Source organism: Saimiri boliviensis, chromosome 9, assembly GCF_048565385.1.
Source record: "Saimiri boliviensis isolate mSaiBol1 chromosome 9, mSaiBol1.pri, whole genome shotgun sequence".
Lineage (NCBI taxonomy): Eukaryota > Metazoa > Chordata > Mammalia > Primates > Cebidae > Saimiri > Saimiri boliviensis.
Genome location: NC_133457.1, coordinates 108,264,862 through 108,283,640, shown reverse-complemented (window position 1 = coordinate 108,283,640; position 18,779 = coordinate 108,264,862). Strand labels below are relative to the sequence as shown.

At 47.2% G+C, this 18,779-nt stretch overlaps 1 long non-coding RNA gene across 1 annotated transcript; it reads left to right on the top strand.

Annotated features, from left to right (window-relative positions):
- Positions 1-9,596: 9,596 nt before the first annotated feature.
- On the top strand, positions 9,597-10,928 carry LOC104652717 (uncharacterized). The gene is made up of 2 exons (XR_746000.1): positions 9,597-9,737; positions 10,650-10,928. It is a non-coding gene; the product is annotated as an uncharacterized LOC104652717 (long non-coding RNA).
- The last annotated feature ends 7,851 nt before the right edge of the window (positions 10,929-18,779 follow it).

The following is an 18,779-nucleotide window of genomic DNA, read 5'->3' as shown; positions in this document are numbered from 1 at the left end:
GATTATAGGCTTGAGCCACCGCGCCTGGCAATCAATTTCTTTTGTTTGTTTTTTTTTAGAGACAAAGTCTTGATCTGTCATCCAGAATGGAGTGCAGTGGCACCATTGTATCTCACTGCAGCCTCAAACTTCCGGGCTCAACCCATCCTCCCACCTCAGTCTCCTGAGTAGCTGGGACTACAGACACATGCCCCCACACCCAGCTACTTTTATTTTATTTTATTTTGTAGAGATAGGGTCTTGCTGTTCCCTGGTTGGTCTTGAACTCCTGGCTTCAAGCAATCCTTTCCACCTCGGCTTCCTAAAGTGCTGGGATTACAGACGTAAGCCACCGTTTCCAGCCTAAATCAATTCTTACTTATAGAAAGAAGCTTATGGCCAGGCGCGGTGGCTCACGCCTGTAATCCCAGCACTTTCGGAGGCCAAGTCGGGAGGATCACAAGGTCAAGAGATTGAGAACATCCTGGCTAACATGGTGAAACCCCATCTCTACTAAAAATGCAAAAAATTAGCTGGGCATGGTGGTGCAAGCCTCTAATCCCAGCTACTTGAGAGGCTGAGGCAGGAGAATCACTTGAACCCAGGAGGTGGAGGTTACAGTAAGCCGAGATCACGCCACTGCACTCCAGCCTGGTGACAAATCGAGACTCTGCCTCAAAAAAAAAAAAAAAAAGAAAGAAAGAAAGAAAAGAAAAGAAGCTCACAGATATGGGAAGGTGCCTGGGATATCTTGTTTAGTGTGTGCGTGCGTGTGTGTGTGTGTGTGTGTGTGTGTATTATTATTATTATTTTTTAATCAGGTCCTAAGACCATAAGCAGGTGTGGTATGTCTGCATGGAGCCCTTTCTGAGGATACATTAGACAACCCTTTAAGTAACACTTATTCGGTGTTGGGTTCTGTGCTAAGCACTCCACAAATGGTTAGCTTGTTTCATGCTCCTAACATGTAATACTCTGTGTGTGACAGGTGCTTCCATTATACAGCTTTGCAGGTGGAGGAACAGGCAGGGGAGAGGCTACGCTCTAGCATGGTTGGGTTGCAAGCCAGCGCATGGCCCCAGGCACTTTGGTCTGAGTCTGCTCTTGACCACTTAGCTCTGCTACCTCTGCTAAGAGTATTTTTCTCTGGGTAGTAAAATTTCCATGTTTTGAATTTTCTTCTTTGTACTTCTTTTTATTGGTTGAGCTTTTGTGATAAGTAGGTTCCATTTTCATTAAAAAAAATATATATATATATACAGGCCGGGTGTGGTGGCTCATGCCTGTAATCCTAGCATTTTGGGAGGCTGAGGTGGGTGGGTCACCTGAGGTCAAGTGTTCAAGACCAGCCTGGCCACCATGGTGAAACCCTATCTTTATTAAAAATAAAATAAAATAAAAAGAAATTAAAAAAAATACTAGACTTCTAATACGGGTTTTTGATGCCTTTAAGAATTAGCTGTGAACACCTACAGGGAGGACTAGAATCCTAAGAGAGAGTCATTTTGCCAAAGGGACAAGCCACTCAGTCTTTTTTTGTTGCAGTGAAACTACTGTCCTTGATGTTGGGGACCCAGGGGCCAACCCTAACTTCCTCCCACCCTAGGGCCTCCTATGATCCTGGGCAAGTCCCTGGTGTCCCTGTCACTACCTTCCTCCAGCCAGGCACGTGGCATAAAGTGGGCCTTGGTAAATATCTGTTGGATAAAGGAAGAATGCGTCACTGTCTCCTCTGGGCCTTGCTTCACCTCCACCACCATCAAAATCGGCTCCATGCCTTTCCTTGGGGCCTTGAGAATGAATGAATGAATGAATGAATGAATGAATGAAGTCACTGTGAAGTGCTCATTGTTTACGGGTATGTATGTATGTACGTATGTATGTGTTTATGTATTTAGAGACAGAGTCTTACTCTGTGGCCCAGGCTGGAGTGCAATGGTACCATCACGGTTCACTGCAACTTCCGTCTCCCAGGTTCAAGCAATTCTCCTGCCTCAGCCTCCCGAGTAGCTAGGACTACAGGTGTGCGCTACCATGCCTGGCTAATTTTTGTATTTTTTACTTTTTTTTTTGAGACGGAGTCTTGCTCTGTCACCAGGCTGGAGTGCAGTGGCGCAATCTCGACTCACTGCAAGCCCTGCCTCCTAGGTTCAAGCGATTCTTCTGCCTCAGCCTCCTGAGTAGTTGGGACTACAGGTGCATACCACCACGCCTGGCTAATTTTTCTGTATTTTTAGTAGAGACGGGGTTTCACCGTGTTGGCCAGGATGGTCTCGATCTCTTGACCTTGTGATCCATCCGCCTCGGCCTCCCAAAGTGCTGGGATTACAGGTGTGAACCATTGCACCTGGCCAATTTTTGTATTTTTAGTAGAGACAGAGTTTCATCATGTTGGCCAGGATGGTCTCGAACCTCTGACCTCAAGCGATCCACCCACCTTGGCTTCCCAAAGTGCCAGGATTCCAGGTGTGAGCCACCATGCCCGACCTTGTTGGCAGGTTTTTAGAAAGGCAAACAGCAAGAAACATGAGACCCAACCAGATGGATGACGAATGGTGGCCCATCAGGCTAGGGGAGTGACCTTCCAAGCACCCCTAAAATCACTGTGCAGGCCACATTGGAAACAGGCCCAGGCCTCTCCATGGCAACGGCTGCTGGGAGTTTTCTGCCTATGACCACCCTTCCCTTGTGATCGGCTCCTATCATCCTAGCCTCGGGAAGGCTGGGCCGCAGGGCCATAAAAACCTGCTATCATCAGTCCGTATCTCTACAGCCGGGCTGTTTGCCAGGAGCCCTGCAATTATTTTTATTACATACAAGTCCTATAATTAATTTTTATCACTGTTTTCTCACAGCAGCCTTGCAAGGAGGGCTAGTTTTGCTGTCTTTCGGTTTGGAATTGGGGGAACCGGAACCCAGGCATTGAAGGGGTTTTATGAAATTTCCTGGCTTTGCCCAATGCTCTAGAGAGTGTCAGGGTTTGAACTCAGAGCCCATGCTGGGGTCCAAGCTGAGAGTTGGCAGCAAGGTGGGGTAAGTGGTAGAGAATAGCCACTCAGAGTAAACAAAAGCCCTGAGGCATGGCTATTCCTAGCTGTGTGACCTTAGGCAAGTCACTCAAACACTCTCTTTTTATTTTTCCAACAGACAGGGTCTTGCTCTGTTGCCCAGGCTGAAGTACAGTGGCTCAACCATAGCTCACTGCAGGCTTGGACTCCTGGGCTCAAGTGTTCCTCTTGCCTCATCCTCCTGAGCAGTGAAGACTACAGGCAGGCATCACCAAGCCCAGGTAATTTGAAAAACATTTTTCTTTTGGTAGAGATGGGGTTTTGCTATGTTGCCCAGGCTGGTCTTGAACTCCTGGCCACAAGCAATCCACCCATGTCGGCCTCCCAAAGTTCTGGGATTAACAGGCATGAGCCACTGAGCCTGGCTGTGCCTTAGGAAGGAATAACAGTACTCACCTCATCAGTTAGGACAGATGGGTGCTCGGTAACTGAGGGTCTATTGACTCTTGAGTTGGAACCTGGATTCATCCAGGACCTGTCCCACCGGGTGACTTGGCCATGTCCCTTGCCGTCTCTGAGACTCAGATGCCTCATCTGTAAAATGGGCATCATCTTGCCTGCTGCACCCCTGTGTCTCTCATCTCTAGTCCCATCAGCCTTCTTCACATCTTCCAACCACCCCAGCTTTGCCTTGTTAACACCCAATTCTCCACTCAGATATTCATCCTCCCCTCCCTCCTGTCTTCTCTTCACTTACTTAGTAAATATTTTGTGATCACCTACTATGTGCCAGGTGATGGAAAAGACAGGCAAAGCCTGCGTCTTCATGAAGGGGAGATAGACAATAAACTTAAAAAAAGAAGAAGAAAAGGACCAGGCACAGTGTCTCAAGTCTGTAATCCCAGCACTTTCGGAGGCAGAGGCGGGTGGATCACCTGAGGTCAGGAGTGCAAGACCAGCCTGGCTAACATGGTGAAACCCCGTTTCTACTAAAAATACAAAGAATAGCCGGGCGCGGTGGCTCAAGCCTGTAATCCCAGCACTTTGGGAGGCCGAGGCGGGTGGATCACGAGGTCGAGAGATCGAGACCATCCTGGTCAACATGGTGAAACCCCGTCTCTACTAAAAATACAAAAAATTAGCTGGGCATGGTGGTGCGTGCCTGTAATCCCAGCTACTCAGGAGGCTGAGGCAGGAGAATTGCTTGAACCCAGGAGGCGGAGGTTGCGGTGAGCCGAGATCGCGCCATTGCACTCCAGCCTGGGTAACAAGAGTGAAACTCCGTCTCAAAAAAAAAAAAAAAAAAAACAAAAAAACAAAGAATAGACATGCATGGTGGTGGGCACCTGTAGTCCTAACTACTCTGGAGGCTGAGGCAGAAGAATCACTTGAACCTGGGAGGCGGTGGTTGCACTGAGCTGAAATGGCATCACTGTACTCCAGCCTGGGCGATAGAGCAAGACTCTGTATCCAAAAAAAAAAAAAAGGGAAAAAAGAAAAAAGAAAACCTCTCAAAAGAAAAGTCAATTGCAGACCATAATCAGCATTCCTAAGGGAAAGTTATAGTACTTTAAGAGGAAGTAACTGGGAAGGTTGCTTCCTGGAAAGGCCTCTCCAAGGAGACACTTTTGTTTTTTGTTTTTTTTGAAACAGGATCTGGCTCTGTTGTCCAGGCTGGAGTGCGGTGATGTGATCTTGGCTCACTGCAACCTCCACCTCCCAGTCTCAAACAATACTCCCTACTCAGCCTTACGAGTAGCTGGGACCACAGGCGTGCGCAACCACGCCTGGCTAATTTTTGTATTTTTTGTAGAGTTTTGCCATGTCACCCAGGCTAGGCTCGAACTCCTGAGCTCAAGTGATCTTCCTATTTTGCTTCCTGAAGTGCTGGGATTACAGGCGTGAGCCACTGCTCCCAGCGGAGGCTTCCGTTTTAATTAATACTGTATTTGAATATGCACATGGTGTGAATTCAAGCAGCTGAACTGCCACAACATCAGGCCCTTTTGTCCCCAGCTTTGCAGTCTTCCTCCCAAGAGGCCCTGTGTTGCCAGTTTCCTGAGAGTGGGTGACATTTGTGACATATGAGTCACAAGAAGCAGCAGCTGTTTTGAAGATGTGGGAGAAAAGGAGTCCAGGCAGAGGGACACGGTGGTGGTGGTGGTGATGAAAACACCACCTGAGGGTGGACAGGTGTCACTGAGTGACAGGGAGGACCAGAGGCCATGGGGGCTGGCGATTGGAGGCCGGTAGGTGGTGGGAAGGAATTTGCATGTTACTCCATGTGGCCTGGGGATAACTGGGTGGGCTGGGGACTAAGCCTGAGCATCTGCTGTTTAGTTTATAAACACTAATCTGCTGATTTTTTTTTTTTTTTTTTTTTTTTTTTTTGAGATGGAGTTTCGCTCTTGTTACCCAGGCTGAAGTGCAATGGCGCGATCTCGGCTCACCGCAACCTCTGCCTCCTGGGTTCAGGCAGTTCTCCTGCCTCGGCCTCCTGAGTAGCTGGGATTACAGGCACGCGCCACCATGCCCAGCTCATTTTTCGTATTTTTAGTAGAGACGGGGTTTTACCATGTTGACCAGGATGGTCTCGATCTCTTGACCTCGTGATCCACCCTCCTTGGCCTCCCAAAGTGCTGGGATTACAGGCTTGAGCCACTGCGCCCGGCCTGCTGATTTTTTATAAACACCCAGAGAAGGGACTCAGAGGCCAGAGTGGGGTTAGTAAATATTTTGTGACCACCTACTATGTGCCAGGTGATGGTGAGCACCAGGGCTGGGATGGAGGAGTGAGACGGTGGGAAGTGGTCGGTTTGGGTTGTTTGGAGGTGGGAAGGAGTCTAGGTGTCGGGGCCATTGGTGTCATGTCATAGGATGCGAATGGCAGGATGAGTTTGGGGGGTGATTCACGTGACTGGGATTGGTGGGAGGGAAGTGCCCATGAGGGACGGACAGAATCTAGCAGGCAAGAGACTGCCACAGCCATCTCTGCAAAGCTGTGTTCCCATTTACCAAGGGCCTCTCCACCCTCTAGTCAGTCCTTGGCAAACACATGGCAAACTAGCCCCCCATGGACACTCCACTCTCTTCGCTGGCCTCCTGCTCCCCTTCCAGCCCCTGAGTTCATTCTCTGCAGTGTTTGTGTAAAACACTAATCAGAAGATGCTCAATCCCAGCCCCAACCCCACCCACTTATCTCCAGGCTGCGTCGAGTAACCTCCAAGTTCCTTCCCGGCACACCACGTCTTTGTGGTTGGATACATGGCACCCCACCGTAACTTGGCATGGAGTGGGCCTTAGGGGACCAGAGGGTGGAGAGGCTCTTGGTAAATGGGAACACAGCTTTGCAGAGACGGCTGCAGCAGTTTCTGGCCTGCTAGATTCTGCCTGTCCCCCATGGGCACTTCCCTCCCACCAATCCCAGTCACATGAATCACCTCCAAACCCATCCTGCCATTTGCAGCCTGCTTCTGATACTCGGGATTTAGAACCCCACCATCAGATTCTCATATTCTCTTTACCTTGGTGGAACTTTTTTCCCCATGAAAGCTTGACGTATAAAATCCATAGAAAGTTGTAACTTCAAATGACTGAGAACTCAGGAACAACAGGAGAGTGAAACAGACATGAATCTCAACACCGATATCATCATATACAGCAATTGTCGAGAAAAAAAAAGAGGCTGTTTTATTAGCACCACAATTTCAAATCGGGGCATACCTGACAATTGTATTCTTTTTTTTTTTTTTTTTTTTTTCTTTGAGGCAGAGTCTCGCTCTGTGGCCCAGGCTGGAGTGCAGAGGTGTGATCTCGGCTCACTGCAAACTCTGCCTCAAGATTCAAGTGATTCTCCTGTCTCAGGTTCCCAAGTAGCTGGGATTACAAGAGTGCACCACCATGACCAGCTAATTTTTGTATTTTTAGTAGAGACAGGGTTTCACCATGTTGGCTAGGAACTCCTGACCTCAAGTGATCAACTCGCCTCGGCTTCCCAAAGTGTTGGAATTACAGGTGTGAGCCACCAAGCCCAGTCTTGACAATTATATTCTTCTCACCTGTTCAGCAAAGGGTAGACAGATGCCTCCTGTACTTGGAATGGATTATTTCCTCATTTGGTTTCCCTTCTATCCAAACACAATCCTGCTTTGTCCAGAGAAATATTTCCAGATGGTAATGGTTTCTGTGTATGTGTTTCAAAAAATTTTACATAAAATTTGAAGTATAACACACATATGGCTGGGCATGATGGCTAATGCCTATAATCCCAATACTTTGGGATTAGGCTAGAGGATCACTCGAGCCCAGCAGTTGGATGCAAACCTGGGCAACATAGCAAGACCCCCTGCCTCTACAAATAATAATAATAAATTAGCCAGGCATTGTGGCACATGCCTGTAGTCCCAGCTACTTGGGAGGCTGAGGTGGGAGGATGGCCTGAGCCTCAGGAGGTGGAGGCTGCAGTGAGCTGTGATGGTGCCACTGCACTCCAGCTTGGGTGACAAAGTGAGACCCCAACTCTAAAAACAAAAACCAAAAAACAGACATCAAAAAATGCACAAAACTAGGGTGTGCAGCTCAATGAATCATCGCAAAGAGAACCCCCATGCCACTGGGACCCAAGTAGCTGGAATTACAGGCACCCACCACCACGCCTGGCTAATTTTTGGGTTTTTAGTAGAGACGGGGTTTTGCCATGGTGGCCAGGCTGGTCTTGAACTCCTGACCTCAGGTGATCTACCCACCTTGGCCTCCCAAAGTGCTGGGATTATAGACATGAGCCACCACGCCAGCCTTATTTTAAGATATTTTTAAAGAATCTTTTGTTTCAATCAGCGAATGTCTGCTGCTCTCCTACTACTGGGGCTACATGGTAACTGACAAAGAGACTTTGCCCTCAAGGACTCAAGGTTGCTGGGGAACCCTGCTCACCAGGGTCTCTCTCCACTGCACTATGGCTGGCTTGAGGGCAAGGATGGGGTCTTTTCATCTCTGTGAAAGAGAGATGATCAACAGCAGGTGTGGAAATGGGCAGATCATACCACAGTGCAGGGAGGGCAGCAGGAGTCCAGGATCCTCACCATGAACTATCCAGCTCCAGGCAGGGAGCAGTGCGGGTCCCAAAAATTCACGGGGTTTTCTCAGTCTCAGTGCTGTTGACATTTGAGGCTGGCTAATTCTGTTGTGGGTGATGTCCTGTACAGGGTAGGATGTTTAGCATATGTCTTTTTGTTTTTTGAGGACAGAGTTTCTCTCTTATTGCCCAGGCTGGAGTGCAATGGCACAATCTTGGCTCACCACAGCCTCCGTCTCCTGGGTTCAAGCAATTCTCTTGCCTCAGCCTCCTGAGTAGCTGAGATTACAGGCACCCGCCATCATGCCTGGCTAATTTATTTTGTATTTTTAGTAGAGATGGGTTTTCTCCATGTTGGTCAGGCTGGTTTTGAACTCCTGACCTCAGGTGATCCAAACGCCTCAGCCTCCCAAAGTGCTGGGATTACAGGCGCGAGCCACCGCACCTGGCGTTTAGCACTATCTGTTGCCTCCACCAGTAGCATCTTCTCTACCAGTCACGCCAACCCAAAGTGTCTCCAGACATCACCAAATGTCTCCTGAGGGCAGTCATCCCAGCTTGTGAACCGCTGGCTTAACGGAAGCAAACTTAGTGAAGAAAGTGCAGAGGTGAGGCACACAGGGATTGCAACAGTGGGGAGCTGTTAGCACCCGAAGGCCGAAGGGGTGAGAGAGAGAACCGTGTTCACTGACGCAGAGATAGCTGGAGCCATAGAAGTGAGGTCAAGGCAGGAGTTGAGGCCACAGAGAAATTTAGCCTCTACCCAAGCTAAGGCAAAACAGGGAGGGGGTTGGGGGTGGCATCAACACGCCCACCTCTCCCCCATGTGCCCTTTTATCTCTGCGGATTCCTCCCCTTGGCTGAATGCATTGTGACATCAGAAGGCAAGCTGCCTCCAGGCTACAGAGCAGGACAGACAGGGTTGGAGATTGGACTGCGTGTGTGTGGATAAGCAGAGAAGAACCGTCACAGGGAGGCAGGGACAGGCACCAGAAGGCAGGACATTTGCGTACTTCTTCAGCTGGAGAAAGCTGGGATGGAGTATCTCACCAGGGGAAAGAGCATGCATGAAACCATGGAGCGCCAAGACAGCCTGGCTCCCTGCATTGTTTATTTAATTGTGATGGTTTGTTTGATTGACTCTGCTCTGTGTGCACGTGGTGAAAATAAAACATTTCAAAAGGTCCAAAAGGGCATAAAGTGGGAAGTAGATCTTTCTCACATCCCTGATCTTGGTTACCCAGCCCACATTCCCGGAAGCCATCTTGCTCTCCAGTCTTTCATCGCCTTCCGGAAGTAGTTGGTGCACATGCTGGCCAATAAATGTATAAGACTTGTGTCACTTGAACTCCTAATTTAATTTAATTTCATGGGTGTTGGGCGGGCACAGTGGCTCACGCCTGTAATCCTAGCACTTTGGGAGACCGAAGTGGGTGGATCACCTGAGATCAGGAATTCAAGACCAGCCTGGCCATCATGGTGAAACCCCATCTTTAAAAAAAAAAAAAAAAAAAAAAAATTCATGGGTGTTTGTGGAGCCCCTACTGTGTGCAAAGAAATGATCTGAGCTCTCTGGCTTCACACTCTAAGCCCGACTTTGACCCACTAAGCACTGTGGCACTGTGCAGCTTCAGACCCACCACTGCTGGCGTCCCATCTCTTTCTCCAAGCAATGGGTAGGCCTGCCACAGTTATGTTGTTCAATTTATTATTATTATTTTTTGAGATGGGGTCTTGCTCTGTTGCCCAGGCTGGAGTGCAGTAGTGTGATCTCAGCTTACTGCAACCTCTGCCTTCCGGGTTCAAGTGATTCTCTTGCCTCAGCCTCCCAAGTAGCTGGGATTACAGGCACCCACCACCATGCCCTGCTAAGTTTTGTATTTTTAGTAGAGACGGGGTTTTACCATGTTAGCCAGGCTGGTCTCAAACTCCTGACCTCAAGTGATCCACTCACCTCAGACTCCCAAAGTGTTGGGATTACAGGCGTGAGCCATTGTGCCCGGCCTCAACTGATGTTTTGTGGATTGAGCTGAATTAAAACTGAAACATCGGTAAGAAGCAAATTATAATGCAGGAGCACACATAAACCTTGGGTGTGGTTCAGGAGACCACGTGTTTTGGGGAGAGTGAGGGTTCTATCTCCAAAGACTTGGTCTTGCTGGAGCCAACGGACAGTTGTCTAAGGAGGGAATACCCATAGTGTGACCTAGAGGGGGCGCTCGAGTGTGAGCAGGTTGGGTCCGATCACCTTTGCGGGACTTGACCTGGCTTAGATCAGTCCAGGGAAGACCAGATCTTGCCTGGCTACCCCCAACTGGTGTCTGCCGCCCCTGGGGGAGTTTAAGGCCAGGAGAAGGAGGGGGCAGAGCTGGCCAACTGCAGAAATGGGGAACCCCACAACCAACATGTGAACTTGCTGGTGCCTAGAAGCTAACAACCAAATCTGGGTACCAGAAGCCCAGGCAGAAGATGGGAGGCCAGAGCAGCCCAGGTCTCCGGGAGCAGACAAGGACCAGGCTCTTGTTCACCTGCCCTGCTCTTCCCTTCTCATCTCTCTTGTTCTCTTAACACCCAACTCTTTCCTGAAGTGCCTGTATGTTGAGCACTCCAGGGCAAACACGCCTGCCACTACGGAGCCCCTTTCTGTGCAGATGCTGAGTACACAGCAGCCCCCACTCCCATGGCTGCTTTGCAAGGACAGTGTTAATGATCCTCACTCACTTTGTAAACAAGAAAAACTGAAGCTCAGAAGGGAGAGATGGAGGGCGGTAAGGTCGGGCATTGTACACATATGGTGATATCATTGGACATTTTGTGTTGAATGATGGCATGTTAAACACAGAATCAGATACTTTTACTTTATTTTATTTTACTTTATTTTTGAGATGGAGTCTCAATCTGTCACCAAGGCTACAATGCAGTGATGCAATCTCAGCTCACTGCAATCTCTACCTCCTGGGTTCAAGGGATCCTCCTGCCTCAGCCTCCCGACTAGCTGGGATTACAGGTGTGCACTATCAGGCCCAGCTAATTGTTTTGTGTTTTTAGTGGAGATGGGGTTTCACCATGTTGCCTAGGCTGATCTTGAACTCCTGACCTCAAATGATCTGCCCACCTTTGCCTCCCGAAGTACTGGGATTACAGGCATAAGCCACTGTGCCAGGCCAAGAATTTTAGAATCATAAAATCCAGGAGTCCTGGGCTCCCAGGTTACCAGTATAACCCACACTGCCACCACCCCCAATCTGTCCCCACACTGTAAATGAAATGTTTCTCTCAGGCCGACCTCCCACCCACTCTGGCGTCCTCTTCTCTCACCTGAGGTCTTGTTCCAAACTTGTCTCTCATCTCACCTTCTTCTAAACCTGTACACAGCAGCCAGGGGCATCTTTCCAAACTACCAACCAGATCGCACCACTCTGCTGCCCCTTAAAACCGTTCCCTGGCTCCCCTTTGCCCTCAGAATAAAGTTCAAACTCCTTGACATGGTTTACTAGGTTCTCAGTCATCTGGCCACAGTCCCTGGCCACTCCGCCCCTCTTCCACCGCCTCCCATCCCCAACTCTACACCAACCCATACTGAACTCATTTTGCTTCACCAGATGTGCTGGATGCTGGCTCTCTCCCCCACCCCTGGACCTTTGCAATGGCTGTTCCAGTTAATTGGAACACAGTCTACAACAGCGCTTTCTTCCCTGGTTGAAGTACCCTCTTTTCCTGTTTGCTTTTTGGGACAGTTTCTGCTCACATCTCTCCCGAATAGTCTGGATTGGTGTCCCTTCCTTTACCACACTCCCCACGCCAGCCACTGTGCTTCCCCACGTGACAGAGATCACTGCATCCTGTGTGCCATGTGTTTGCCTGTGTTCCCATCCACTCACAAGCCACAAGAGGGCAGATACTGGAGCCATCTTTTCTCTACTGAATCCCTAGCACCCAGCACTGTGCCTGGCAGAGGAGAGTTGGTCAGCCAAGATACATGCTTTTGTTTGTTTGTTTTGTTTTGTTTTTTGAGATGGAGTCTCGCTCTGTCACCAGGCTGGAGTGCAGTGGTGCGATCTCGGCTCACTGCAACCTCCGCCTCCCCGGTTCAAGAAATTCTCCTGTCTCAGCCTCCCAAGTAGCTGGGACTACAGGCATGCACCACCACGCCTGCCTGATTTTTAGTAGAGATGGGGTTTCACCATGTTGGCCGGGATGGTCTTGATCTCTTGACTTTGTGATGCTCTCCTCAGCCTCCCTAAGGCATGAGCACCACGCCTGGCCCAAGATATATGTTGATAAATGAATCATAAGATGTTAGAATCACAAGCTTTTAGAACCACGGACTTGGTGAAACAGAAGCCTAGTCTCAGAATTATATAATCCTAGACTTAGTATTAATTATACACAGAAACAGAATCTCTGAAACTTAGGATCTCAAGGTTGAAAGAATTCTCATATTAGGCATCTTGTCCAAGGACTATCAGTGGATTAGGAAAGTATTAATTGTGCCCTTCTATATTATTTAATGTATATTTTTATATTTATTTATATAAACATTATATTACATTTGTCTTTCAAACATTTATTTTATTTTAATAAAAGTTTATTCGGCACCTAATGAGTGGGAATGCACTCACTGCAGTGGCTTCAAACGTTTATTTTTACAATGTGTCCTTCTATGTTTATTAAGCACCTAACTTATTTATTAACCAATATTAATTGAGCCTGTTTATTCTGTGACCAGACACTGTGCTAGGCAAGTATATGGGTCATCTATGGCTGCATAACTCATTACCTTGATTTTAAAACAACAAACATGTATTTTATCATAGTTTCTGTGTGGTAGGACTTCAGAAATGGCTTAGCTGGATGGTTCTGGCTTAGATGTCTCATGAGGTTGTAATCAAAATACCAACTGGGGCCATGATTCCCTGAAAGCTTGACTGGGGCTGGAGAATCCATTTTCAATTTGGCTCATTCACATGGCTGGCAGTCGGCAGGAGGCCTCAGTTCCTCCCATGTGGACCTTGCCACAGGATTGCTTGAGTGTCCTTACAACATGGCCACTGGCTTCCCCAGAGCAAGGGATTCAAGATGGCAAGATGGAATCCACAATGCCTTTTATCATCTAGCCTCAAAAGTCACACTCCCTCTTTTTCACAAATCCTAGTGATTATACAGGACAACACTATTCAGTTTGGGAGGGGAGTACATAATGGTGGAAATACCAGAAAATGGAGATCACTGGGAGATATCTTGGAGGCTGGCTACCACAGCAGCATTGAATAAAACTCAGTCTCTGCTCTTACGGAGTTAACAGTCTAGGGAGGGAAAGACAGAGGAATACAATCAAACAAAACAATGAGTTAGAGCTGGAGTAAGCAAATTTCACTCATGGGCCACATCTGGCCTACTGCCTACTTTTGTAAATAAAGTTTTATTGGAACTCACCCACACCCATTCACTTACATATTGCTTATGGCTGTTTTACTCTGTAAGAGCAGACTTCAGGAGTTACAGCAGGGACCGTATATCCTGCAAAGCCTCATGTACTTAGCTAAATGATCAGGGAATGCCTCTCCAAGAGGCAACGTTTAAGTAGGGACCTGAATGTTTTGAAGGAAGTGGCCATGGGAAGAGCTGAGTACAGAATGTTACAGATAAAGGGAACATCAGGGTAAAGGCTGTGAAATGGGAACAGCCTCAGTGTGCTGAGGAACAGGAAGGAGCCCAAGGGGGCTGGAATGGAGTGACCATGAGGAGGTGATCTCAGGGGCATGATCAGAAACCAGGGTCTGTAGGACCTTCGGGCCCTGGTGAAGAGTTTGAAGTTGTTCCAAGAATAATGGGAAGCCACTGGAGGGCTTTCAGCAGGGAGAGGTTGGATCTGATGCAGATGGTAGAGATGCCTGGTATAGTTTTGCTGCTACGGGCCTCTTAAATGCAGCTGTCCCGGAACCTGTTAGTCCTGACAAGACTCAGGTAAAGACCTCTGCCATCCCTCCACGATTACATGTTCAGGCTTACCCATCCCTCTGATCTGGAAGTCCTTTCTTTTGTCTCACTCCGAGTCCCTTGCTATCCCTTGCCAGCCTGCCTCTTCTGGATCTAAGAAATCTGTGAAGTTGGAAAGTACACTGAATTTTGAGCCCTGGGTTCCAGACCATCCCCTTTCTTAACTTCCTGCAAGAGTCTGGCAGCCTCACTGGGTCTCAGTTTCCTTGTCTGTAAAATGAGAGGAGAGTCTAGTCTGCCTGGCCCAAGGCCAGGTGATTAAATGTCCTAGGACGAGCATGAAGGGCGTGTGGCAGCACGGGATGGGGTGGACTTGGCCAGACTGGGGTTGCTGAGGTGAGCAGTGGGAAGTACAGGTGGCTGGTGCATTGGGCAGAAGGCTTCCTGCTAACCCTCCTCAGCTTGATTTTTTTTTTTTTTTTTTTTTTTCCTGAGACAGGGTCTTGCTCTGTCATCCAGGATGGAGTGCAGTGGCGCGATCTCAGCTCACTGCAACCTCCCCATCCTGGGTTCAAGCAATTCTCTGCCTCAGCCTCCTGAGTAGCTGGGATTGCAAGTGCACACCACCATGCCCGGCTAGTTTTTGTATTTTCAGTAGAGACGGGGTTTCACCATCTTGGCCGGGTTGGTCTTGAAATCCTGACCTCATGATTCATCTGCCTCAGCCTCCCAAAGTACTAGGATTACAGATGTGAGCCACCGTGCCTGGCCTTCTTTCTTTTTTTTTGAAATGGAGTCTTGCACTCTCTCCCAGGCTGGAATGCAGTGGCATGATCTCGGCTCACCACAACCTCCGCCTACCAGGTTCAAGTGAGTCTCCTGCCTCAGCCTCCAGAGTAGTTGGGAATACAGGCACCTGCCACCACGCCCAGCTAATTTTTGTATTTTTAGTAGAGATGGGGTTTTACCATGTTGGCCAGGCTGGTCTGGAACTCCTGACCTCAGGTGATCTGCCCGCCTCGGCCTCCCAGAATGCTGGGATTACAGGCGTGAGCCACCACGCTGGCCTGAGTTTTGAACAATAGGGAGGCTCACTGCCTCCCAGAGGTCCTTGGGATGGTGGAGTTGGAGCTGTCTGGCTAGGGGCAAGACCTTTGAGGAAGAAAGAGCCAGGAGGCTAATCCGAATTCAAGTCAGCCTCAGGTGTTAGAAAGAGCACAGGATCTGTTGTCAGCGAAAGCCCTGGCATCATCACTGATTTGCCCTGTGGCCTTTGTATCCTCAGTTTTCTCATCTTTGAAATGGGGGAATCTGACTGGAGATGCTTCCGCTGAAAGCAGCACTAGCATTTATGTACCACCTAGAAAGAAAACGCACTGCCAATTAATTGTGACAACGCTTCCTTATCACTTAGAAGTATTTTCTATTTATTAAAAGGCTCTTTGAGACTTAGACATAGTTTTAAAAATTATATATTGGCTGGGCATGGCAGCTTTCACCTGTAATCATGGCACTTTGGGAGGCTGAGGTGGGAGGAGGTCAGGAGTTTGAGACCAGCCTGGCCAACATGGTGAAACCCTGTCTCTACTGAAAATACCAAAAATTCGCCTTAGCTGGATATGGTGGTGGGCACCTTTTATACAGGCTCCTTGGGAGGCTGAGGCAGGAGAATCACTGGAACCTGGGAGGTGGAGTCTGCAGTGAGCTGAGATCTGGCCATTGCACTCCAGCCTGGGCAATAGAGTGGGATTCCATCTCAAAAAAAAAAAAAAAAAAAAAAAAAAAAAAAAAATCTCTGGGCATAGTGGCTCATGTCTGTAATCCCAGCACTTTGGGAAGCTAAGGTGGGCGGATCACTTGAGGTCAGGAGTTTGAGACCAGCTTGGTTAACATGGTAAAATCTCATCTTCATTAAAAATACAAAAATTAACCAGGTGTGGTGGTACGCACCTGTAGTCCCAGCTACTCGGGAGACTGAGGCAGGAGAATTGCTTGAACCCCGGAGCTGGAGGTTGCAGTGAGCCAAGATCATGCTATTACACTCCAGGTTGGGTGACAGAGTGAGACTCTGTCTGAAGAAAATAGAAAATTATATGTCACCCTTGTGTATACATAAAAAAGAAAATCTGGGTATAATAGATTAGCTAAGGAATTTCAAAATTTCACAGTCAGCATCCAGCCCATTGAGGTCACTTTTCTGCTCAGAATCTTCATTGCCATATGTTTCCATGCAATATCATCTTCCATTCCATTAAATGCTTTGCTCATGCAGCGTTTCTTGAAAGAACGCTCCACTATAGTTTCCTCGATTTCCTCCCAACCCGCTTACTCCTGTTCCGCAGGTTTTGCCCAGGGGCTTTCTTGATCTTATCAGAAAGTGTCAATGGAAGGTTTTGGGAAACAAGCAGGACTCCATGTCCCTTCCTCAAATGGTCCTTCAGTCATTTTTTTTTTTTTTTTTTTTTTTTTTTTTTTTTTTTTTTTTTTAGAAAAAGAAGAAAGAAGAGGAAGAAAGAGAAAGAGGAAGAGGGAGAGAGGATGGGGGTATTGCTTTATTGCCCGGGCTAGAATGCAGTCTAAATATGGGTATGCCTGTAATTGTCTTTAATAATGGAGACATGAAAGAAAATGAGGGAAGAGAATAGCAAACAAGGAGCCAACCAAGATTTCTTTTAAACGTCTAAGTTGATATGATGTGGTACTGATAAGAGTGTATATTTTGTATATTTAAAGTGGAGAGTTCTATAAATGTTAATTACATTTACTTGTTCCAGATCTGAGTTCAAGTCCTGAATATCGTTGTTAATTTTCTGTCTCATTGGTCTGTCTAATATTAATGTTGAAGTCTCCCACTATTATTATGTGGGAGTCTAAGTCTCTTTATAAGTCTTGTATGTCTGCGTATTCCTGTATTGGGTGCATATATATTTAGGATCTTTAGCTCTTCTTGTTGTTGCATTGATCCTTTTATCATTATATAATGTCCTTCTTTGCTTCTTTTGATCTTTGTTGCTTAATTGTAACTTCTGCTTTTTATTTATTTATTTTAGCTCTCTGTTTGGTTGGTAAATCTTTCTCCATCCCTTGTTTGGAGTCTTTGTGTATCCTTGAATGTGAGATGGATCTGGATGCAGCATACTGATTGGTTTTAGTTTTTTATTCAAATTGCCTGTCTTTGGATTGGGGGATTTAGTCAATTTAAATTTAGAATTAATAATAATATATGTGAGTTTAATACTGCCATTAGCTGGCTATTTTGTCCATTAGTTGATGTAAATTCTTCATTATATTGATGCTCTTTTTGATAATTTTTTTAGAAAGGCTGATACTGTTTGTTCCTTTCATATGTGTAGTGGTTCTTTCAGAAGCTCTTGTAAAGCAGGCCTGGTGGTGATGAATTCTCTTGCTTATTCACAAAAAACTTTATTTTTCCTTCACTTGTGAAGCTTAGTTTGGCTGGATGTGAAGTTCTGGGTTGAAAGTTCTTTTCTTTATGGATGTTGAATATTGGCCCCCACTCTCTTCTGGCTTGTAGGGTTTCTGCTGAGAGATCTGCTGTAAGTCTGATAGGCTTCCCTTTGTGGGTAGCCTGACCTTTCTCTCTGGCTGCCCTTAGTATTTTCTCCTTCATTTCAACCCTGGTGAATCTGACGATTATGTGCCTTGGAGTTGCTCTTCTTGAGGAATATCTCTGTGGTGTTCTCTGTATTACCTGGAGTTGAATATTATCCTGCCTTACTAGGCTGGGAAAATTTTCCTGAATAATGTCCTGAAGCGTATTTTCCAGCTTGGATTCATTCTCTTCGTCACATTCAGGTACACCTATCAAGCGTAGATTAGGTCTTTTCACATAGTCCCATATTTCTTGGAGACTTTGCTCGTTCCTTTTTATCCTTTTTTCTCTAATCTTGTCTTCTTGTTTTATTTCATTGAGTTGGTCTTCGACCTCTGATATCCTTTCTTCTGTTTGATCAATTCGGCTGTCAAAACTTGTGCATACTTCACGAAGTTCTCCTATTGTGTTTTTCAGCTCCATCAATTCACTTACATTCCTCTCTAAATTGTGTATTCTTGTTAACATTTCGTCAAATCTTTTTTCAAAGTTCTTAGTTGCTTTAGATTGGGTTAAAACAAGTTCTTTTAATTCACAGAAGTTTCTTATTATCCACGTTTTGAAGCCTGCTTCTGTAATTGGAACACACTCGTTCTCCATCAAGCCTTGCTCCGTTGCTGATGAGGAACTGTGATCCCCCGCTGAGGGAGAGGCGTTCTGATCTTGGGCATTCTCAGCCTTTTTTGGCCGTTTTCCTCCCTTCGTTATAAATTTATCCATCTGTGGTCTTTGAATTCACCGTCTTTGTAATTTGGTTTCTGAGTGGACATCCAACTTACTGATTCTCAGCGCCGAAATCTGAGCAACCCACTGCACCGACCAAATCAGCGGCGTTCGGATTGATGGTGCTTTTCCGACTCTGCACCAAGAACCGTCGCTCCAAGGCGCCGGCAAAACCGCCTCGCCGGTCACAAGAGTCGCGCTGGCGACCCGTGGGGCTCCTCCGCTGGGAATCTCCTGGTGCGTGAGCAAAAAGAATTCATGTGAAGGTGTGGCGTCCTCTCATTCTTTGCGCTTTCAGTGGGAGCTACAATCCCGAGCTGTTAGTGATCAGCCATCTTGGATCTCTCTCCTCCTTCAGTCATTTTTTGATGAAATACAAAGGATGTGCCATTGTCCAGTTAGGCCACTGGAAATAATGACCAGAACCAATTAGGTCAGGGCC